At 44.9% G+C, this 8,885-nt stretch overlaps 1 pseudogene; it reads right to left on the bottom strand.

Annotated features, from left to right (window-relative positions):
* Nucleotides 1-1,990: 1,990 nt before the first annotated feature.
* LOC144000774 (uncharacterized) lies at nt 1,991-4,993 on the bottom strand (annotated as a pseudogene).
* Nucleotides 4,994-8,885: the final 3,892 nt, after the last annotated feature.

Raw genomic sequence — 8,885 nt, 5'->3', positions numbered from 1 at the left:
GTCGTCAGGCTGCACCTGCTATCTGTCTTTGAGCTGCCAAGTCCAGCAATGGGGATTCACTCAACATGGAGGTGCCACAGAAGCAAACTTGCGCTGTGTACAAAGCAATGTTGTCTTACAACGTGTTTCACAAATGACCCACAAGGCAGTACCAAACAAAAAAACAGCTGCTCGTTATGCAACTCAAGAACATGTCATTTTTACATAACTGAATGTGCGACGACAAAAGATTTTTGGTCATCTATTAGCCGAGTTGGGTTGTCTGTTTCGTACAAAAATGTCAGTAAGGGCATCCGCCCTGTTTTGAAGCACCTCTTAGCGCATGGTTTTAGTTTTATAGCTGTAATAACGGTTTTGTTTCCACGTTTCTACTCTCAAGTGCCTCTTTTCCAACAACAAGCGATACTGCAATAATAATCCAACTGTTAGCATCAGACACCAGGGAGAGACAGAACTTTTCCTCAGCTGACAAGGGAGGACATTAAACTGCTAACAAGACAAACCTTTCTCTCACGAGAAAGGAGGACACCCAACTACTTCATGTATTATATTGGACCATTTAACAGGAAGCTATTGTTTACACTGTGAATAAAAGATGAGAATCTAAATGTTACGTTCAAGACAGTGTTCTCAAATGCCCAAAAAGCCGAGTTGTACTTTTTCCAAGAACGACTGAAAATTTGTGGATTCATCAGCATTAGCAACATATGTTGTTCAGGGTTACTCACCATATGGTACGAAAGGTCACAATACGTAATCCAAGGTAACCATTTCAATTGGGCTAATTTACTAGAATATCTCCACGACCATTTCTGTCATGAACAGTGTGACACAGGTGTTTGCGGACACAATCAGGTGAATAAAATGAAAGTCAGGGGGCGGGACAGGACACCTTTTCAGGCAACGTTACGTTCACACAAGCTAGCTTATCTTCCTTCTTTTTGGCCATAATTCCAAGAGGCATGTTTTAGTACAAACACAACATTGCTGATTATAATATGAATGATATACCGACAGAAAATCAAGGAGGTGGCGGCGATGTGACAGCTTTGCGGGTGTTTTGAAGCTAGAACTGCGGCATTTGTCAATGTGGGGGAGGGTATTATCAACTGTTTTAAAAAAACAAAACAAAAAACCTGACAGGACAAATGTCATGCTTCTGCTCGAATGCAAAAATAAATGTCAGGAAAGCCTACTAGAACAGCTGAAGTTATTAGGGGCTAAAGGGGACACATTTAAGCATGAAGCATGAAATTCTGATTAATATTGTGTTTGTGGAATATGAGTTACACAGAAAATGTAATTTTGAATCGCTAGTGCCACCTGTGGCTGAAAAATGAAACTGCATTTTCCCATTTTTTTTTGGTATTGACAAAATTGTAATCAAAAGCCAAACATGTCAAATACAACACAAAAAAAATCATCACACAAACAGTAAAGAGAAAGGGAAAAAAGAAAAAACAATAACAAAATAAAAGATTTGCCAGGGGTCTTAGAAACTGCATTTTCCCTTCTTCACCTCCACAATGCTACATGACGTCACAATCACATCCACAGACAAAGGGTGGGAAATTCGAACCCGAATCCAGTCTGAAAACTATTGTCCAGAGGCTTTCAGGAGTTCCCATTATGAACAGCTAAGGTGTTAATCTACTAATTAAAAAATGTTTCAGTGATAAATAGTCAAATAAAAAAAGACCATTATAAAGATATTTATGTGCAAATTGTTACAAAGTGCAGCTTTAAACAGCTAAATCCAACCGATTTTTTTTTTATCCATCTCAGAGGGCGGCCATTTTGCCTGAACCATGGGCAACTGTGACGTCATTCTCAGTCCGACAGAAACGTAAGCGGGTGGATTTTGTTGCTTGGATAATGTAACTCCCTCTCGAGGCAAGACAAACTCAAATAGCTTTCCTTGACTGGTTTAATGAAGCGTCTCTCCATCTGACCGTGAAAACTGTACAGAAATAATAGTTGTTATATACACTTTTGGTGCAGCTTAAGACACATCATCAGTGTTGGCACCTGGGTTCATTGGGTGTTTCGGGTCTCACAACAGACACCCTCGCCCAGGGGACCCAGCCGGGGTTGATCAAGTCCCGGCTTGTGTCTTAAGAGCATGTGACCACGTGTCGCCCCGCTTGATCCACAGCCATCTTGACGCCTTCTCTGCTGCGTCACTGATGTTCTTGATGGCTCGCCTGTTGTGCAGTCCCTTCACTCCCAGCATCTTGAGTGACCTGACGAGTGACTGACCAGCGAATCCTCTGCATCCGACCTCTATGGGAGTGCACCGGGTCTTCCATCCACTACTTCGGCATTCGCCTGCCAGCTCCTCATACTTGGCTCTCTTCCTCTAAAAAGCCTCCTCCATCCTGTCTTCCCAGGGAACAGTCAATTCCAGCACGACCACTTGCCTTGTTGTTTCTGACACAAGGACGATGTCAGGCCTGAGTGTGGTCACCGCGATGTTCTCTGGGAACTTGAGCTGTTTCCCTAGGTCGACTTTCAACTGCCAGTCCTGGGCTGTTGCCAGGAGACCAACTGCTTCACCCCGATGCTGCTGTGGTTTCTCCCCAGCTCTGACGAAGGCGATGGATTGCCTTGCTGGCTGTTGGTGTTTGCTGGTGGAGATCCCTGAGCTGATGGTCTCCGCAATGACTCGCAGCACTTGGTCGTGACACCAGCGGTAACGTCCCTCTCCCAGTGCTCGTGGGCAGCAACTCAGGATGTGCTCCAGCGATCCGACCCTTTGGCAAAGCGGGCACAGTGGGTTCTCAGCCAGGCCCCAGTGGTGGAGGTTGGATGGGCTTGGTAGGACGTCGTAGACCGACTGGATGAGGAACTTGATCCGGTGTGGCTCAGATCGCCAAAGCTCTGTCCACGAGATCTTCCGGCGAGCTGTCTCTTCCCACCGGGTCCACGCCCCCTGCTGCCGCATTCCTACTGTCCTACTGCAGCGCTCTTCCTCCACCCCTGCCCGAACCTCTTCCTGGATAAGCAGGCGCCTCTCCTTCCCCTGTGCCTTGTTGTAGGAAGGTCTTGGGTTGCTCCCAAGTCCTGCTCGTCCGCATGCCACTGATCCCACCAGCTCGCTGTGCCGCAGGCGGGACTCAGCCTGGTCGACTGCCTCTTGAGCGCACCACTTCCTGCCGGTCTTCACCTGTATGCCAGCCGAGGAGACTCTGTTGTCGCTTGAGTCCCTATACAGCAGTACCTCTCTCGCTCGGGTCACCATAAACTCCTCCTTCAGACTGCTGAAGGGCAGAGTCAACTTGTTGTTCCTCCCGTACAGTGTGATGCTGCTGAGGCTTCGTGGAAGGCTCAGCCACTTCCTCAAGAAAGAGCTAACCTTCCTCTCGAGGCACTCGACGGTGGTCATTGGCACGTCGTAGACCAGCAGTGGCCAGAGGAGTCGAGGCAAGATGCCATGTTGGTATACCCAAGCTTTAAACTTACCTGGTAGCCCTGACTTATCCACCGTTGTCAGCCAGGCCCCCAACTCCTCTGAAGTTGCACGGAGTGCTGCGGTGTCCTTTAAGGTGCTATCGTAGATCTTCCCCAGGCTCTTAACTGGTTTCTCTCCCACTGATGGAATCTGGGTGTCTCTTATAGAGAAGTGGAACTTGTCTGAGACTTTCCCCTTCCTCACCACCAGAGACCTGGACTTGGCTGGCTTGAAGTTCATCCTGGCCCAGCTGATGAGATGCACGAGGCCTTGGAGGATCCATCTACAACCCGGGACTGATGTTGTCGTTACAGTCAGATCATCCATGAACGCTCTGATGGGGGGCTGTCGCACACCTGAGTTGCTTAGTGGTCCTCTGCATTCCACTTCTGCTGACTTCACCAGCATATTCATAGCCAAGGAAAACAACACCACAGAAAGGGTACATCCCGTGATGATGCCCTTCTCAAGGCGATGAAACACAGATGTCACAGCTCCAGAAGTGACTCTCAAACTGAAGCAGCTGTAATAGTCCAGTATGAGGTCCTTGATCTTGTCTGGGACATGGTGTCGGTCAAGCGAGGCTTCCACCAGCTTGTGTGGGATAGACCCGTAGGCATTGGCGAGGTCAAGCCAAAGGACTGCCAGGTCTCCTTTGCCCTCCCGTGCCTCCCGGATCAGCTGGGTGACAACTCCCGTGTGCTCAATGCATCCTGGGACCTTTGGAACTCCTCCCTTCTGCACCGAGGTGTCAATGTATGTATTTCTCAGGAGGAACTCCGTCATGTGCCGGGCAACAATACTGAAGAATATCTTGCTCTCTACGCTGAGGAGTGAGATGATTCTGAATTGCTCGATAGTTATTGAGCTCTCCTCCTTTGGAATCCATACCCCCTCTGCGTGTCTCCACTGCTGGGCAACCTTCCCCCTTCTCCAGATGACCCTGAGGATCCTCCATAGCCTCTTCAAGAGTCTGCACCTCTTGAAGACTGCATATGGCACTCCACTAGGGCCTGGTGCTGAATTTGATCTAGCTGCCCTGACAACCTCCTCAACTTCTTTCAAAGTTGGCTCTTTGGTGTTAAATGCCGCGATGGGTTCTGGCGGGGTTATCAAGGTTCTGCATGGCCCAAGATCTTCCTCTCTTGCACTGTCACTATAGGAGACATTGAGGTAGTTTTTTACCTCCTCTTCGGTGCAGGAGAGATGGCCGCTTCTTTTCTGCCCGAGGATCTTCTTGGTGAAGCCGAAGGGGTTTGAGATGAAGGCTGCCCGTCTCCTGGCTCTCTCCCTGCCTCTCCTCCTATGCCACTCTGCTCGGCGGAGGGTGGTTAGTCTTTTCCTCACCATGCTACGGAGCTCTGCTAGCCCAGCCTTATCCTCCTCCCTTGCCACCTTAAACTGCCGTCCAAGCAGTCTAAGCTCCTGCCGCAGCTGGCTGATTTTCACCTCCCGTCGATTTGGCTCCCCTTGGGGTCTGGTTGCCCGTTGTTCTTTGACGCCAAATCTTTCGGCACCTATGCTGATGATCATAGCGGACATCGACAGCAATTTCTGGTCTGCTCCTCCTCTTGCAGTAGCGTCCAGAATTTTGTTAAGATCCTCATCAATAGGGTACATAATACATAATACAGTACAATGAACAAAACGTAGAGCTACACAATAGCTAATAAATTCACATAGTGAAAGGAAAACAAAATACCTCGTTGGCTGCTGCCACAAAAGAGGGAATTAAAGAGTCTTGAATTCTTGAAGTCTGTGTGTCCTTAATACACAACATAAATTGAACGTACTGACCACGCGGTCGGCGGCACGGTAGTCGAGTGGTTAGCACGTCCGCTTCCCAGTTCTGAGGTCTCCGGTTCGAGTCCAGGCTCGGACCTTCCTGGGTGGAGTTTGCATGTTCTCCCCGTGCCCGCGTGGGTCTTCTCCGGGTACTCCGGTCTCCTCCCACATTCCAAAGACATGCATGGCAGGTTAATTGGGCGCTCCGAATTGTCCCTAGGTGTGCGTGAGTGTGGATGGTTGTTCGTCTCTGTGTGCCCTGCGATTGGTTGGCAACCAGTCCAGGGTGTCCCCTGCCTACTGCCCAGAGCCAGCTGAGATAGGCGCCAGCAGCCCCCGCGACCCTTGTGAGGAATAAGCGGTCAAGAAAATGGATGGATGGATGGATGGACCACGCAGTCACGCCAGCTGCATCGTTCCTTTTCCTCTTGAATGACCCGGAAGTACAACCCCGGAAATGAAAGTGTGCGCTCCAAAATAACGCGAGACCTTGTATGCATCCAAAAATAAAAGCAAATGTACATCTTGATCTTATTGATGTTCAAAACAAACATACATTTACGTAAATGAACTTAACATTTTAAACACCAGAATGAATAATAATTAAATCAAACAGTAGATACACTTACAGATAAGTGGTTCAGATAATGGATGCATCATGGAACTTACTGTAGGACTACCGTGTTTAGACATGGGTCTAAATAGAACATATTTTTTATAAACAAAATTTTTGGGTTGACTTCCCCACAAATCAAAAGCAAGTTAGTTTGCGGAAGGTGAACTTGTCATATTTAACATAAGTTTGAATGTGCTTGGTTAATTCTGACCACATCCACATGCCAGTTGTAATAGGGTGTGCACACTTATGCAACCACATAATTTCTTTTGATTATGGTCCCCTCTCAATTTTTTTTTTAAACTCATTTGCTCCCAATAACTAATAAATGTTTTGTTTTTTTTGTTTTTTTTAATGTTTTAAGTGTTCCAAACACGTAGTTATACGTTTTGTTTTGTTTGTTTGTTTGTTTGTTTTATGCTAGAGCATACAGAAGGCTTTGATGCAGCCTCTCAACTGCATAGAATGGTTGCAGAAATGGTAGTTATTACACAAACGGCCAGCGGGTGGCAGCAGGGCAAAGGAGATCAACTAGGGCCATGTTAAAAAAAAAAAAAAGCTCATCCATCCATTTTCTCGACCGCTTATTCCTCAAAAGGGTCGCGGGGGGTGCTGGCGCCTATCTCACCTGGCTTTGGGCAGTAGGCGGGGGACACCCTGGACTGGTTGCCAGCCAATCGCAGGGCACACATAGACAAACAACCATCCACACCTAGGGACAATTTTGGAGCGCCCAATTAACCAAGCATGTATTTGGAATGTGGGAGGAGACCGGAGTAACCGGAGAAGACCCACGGGGAGAACATGCAAACTCCACCCAGGAAGGCCGGAGCCTGGACTTGAACCGGAGTCCTCAGAACTGGGAGGCCAACGTGCTAACCACTCGACCACCGTGCCGCCAAAAAAAATAAGCTCAATTACTCATAATCCTAAATAGATTTGTGAAAACTCAGCGATGTTCTAATGCTAATGCTGCAAAACGGAAACATGTAGAAATGTACTTTTTTTCTGGATGAAAGACTTTAATCTTTCTTTTGATAGGTTCCATGGTTTTTTTATAGCAATAAAACACAATATTCTGTGGGCCTTGCAAAATCAGTCAAAATACAGTAAAACAGCCGGGAGCGAACGGGATTGCTTCTGTGAAAATGGCTGGGAGTGAAAGAGTTAATTATTCAATTAAGTCATGCATTTTATAATACACATGAATGGTGATCATTTTTGAACACATCACAAAACCCTGGCATTTAAAAAAAGGGTGTGTAGACTTTTTATATCCTCTGTGTAAGTGTATCTGCCCCTGTGTGTACCAAAACACAAAAATGACAGCGAGTACACAGTACTTTATGTCACCAAGGGTCGTCTCTCCAGAAAAATCTGTCTTTGAATATAATGTGTATGAATTATAAATAAGAAAAAGGTAAACAAACCCAGTGGATGCACCCAGTACACAAGGACAGTAGCATATGCCTCAGAGTCAGATCAATACATAATTTACACAGCTTTAATGGCTGCATCCTGAAGATAAGGTTCATTAAATGTATGGTTATGAAACAATCAAGAACACTTGATTGTTTCATAACACAGTGGCTGATGCTTTATTGTATGTAATTAAAAGGCAAATTAAGTGTTCAGTGTTGCGGGCTTCGCTTCATTACCTCAATTCTGCTGTCAACCCCGGGCAGTATTAAAGGGAGTGCGAATGTACGTTTTATTGTTGTGGATGCGCCACTTAATTATGGAACACATACACAGGAGACACACAAAGGTATCGTGTGTCAATGTCAACACACATTTTATAATAAAACATAAAGCCATTGTCATACTGTTTACGGATGGGAATTTTTCACTTTCTTTTCGTACATTCTAGTGCAATTTGAGAAAAAGAGAGAACCCAATCATGAACAATAACACTTTCAAAAAACTGGGAAATGTTGGAGCCAGACACAATAAATGTATCCCCACTCAGCTATGTTGCTATGACAACACACCTACAGCTTTTTTTTTCTTTTTCTTTTTTTTTCTTTTTTTATCAGAGCAATCTCATGTGCAGCAAAGGCATTTTGCATGTCAGGAGCTGTTGCTTGAAAAACTTTTGCCTTCTACCACTATTAACCACTTTTGCAACTATTTCAGATGAACCATTTTAACAAGTTTCACCATGAAATATTACTATTTGTAGTTCTTTAAACTTCTACATGGGTCTATTTGACCCGGGCTAGATCTAATGTTCCAAAAAATCATGATAATCATGAAAATCATTATGATAAATATTTAACTGAAACTATGACAAAGTCAACCATTTTCAGAGCAAAAAAATACTAATTTGTAGTTTTTCCAATGTTAAAGAGATAATTGACTCATTGAGCCATTTTCAGCAGTAAAAAGTTAATATTTTGTCTATAATTAATGTGATAACTTCATTATTTTACATGTAGAATTAATACCTTTAAAAACTATTTTCCCCATTTGTTGCCGACTGAAGATAACATCACCTGGCTGAGGAAGTAGGTAATGACCAATCACGGCTCAGTTTACTGATCAAACCCAGAAAACAGGTGAGCCATGATTGGCTCCTTCCTCAGCATAGGTCATGTCATCTTTAGTTGACAAATTGGTTCTTAAAGGGATACTTGACTCATTGAGCTATTTTCAGCAGTAAAAAGTTAATATTTTGTATATAAATGATGTGGTAACTTCATTACTTGTACAATTAATACCTTTAAAAAGTAGTTTTTCCACTTGCTGTCGACTGATGATGACATCACCTGTGCTGAGGAAGTAGGTAATAGCCAATCATGTCTTACCTGTTTTCTGGATTTGGTCAGTAAACTGAGCCATGATTGGTCGTTACCGACTTCCTCACCATAGGTGATGTCATAATTAGTCGACAGCAAGTAGAAAAATTACTTAATTGTACCTGAAAAATAATGAAGTTTTCAAATTCGTTCTGGACAAAATATTAACTTTTCACTGCTGAAAATGGCTCAATGAGTCAAGTGTCCCTGGCTCAGTTTGACGCAGGTTATGTAT

Source organism: Festucalex cinctus, chromosome 14, assembly GCF_051991245.1.
Source record: "Festucalex cinctus isolate MCC-2025b chromosome 14, RoL_Fcin_1.0, whole genome shotgun sequence".
NCBI classification, from domain to species: Eukaryota; Metazoa; Chordata; class Actinopteri; order Syngnathiformes; family Syngnathidae; genus Festucalex; species Festucalex cinctus.
The sequence above is the reverse complement of the archived record's forward strand: the minus strand, read 5'-3'. Positions and strand labels throughout refer to the sequence as shown.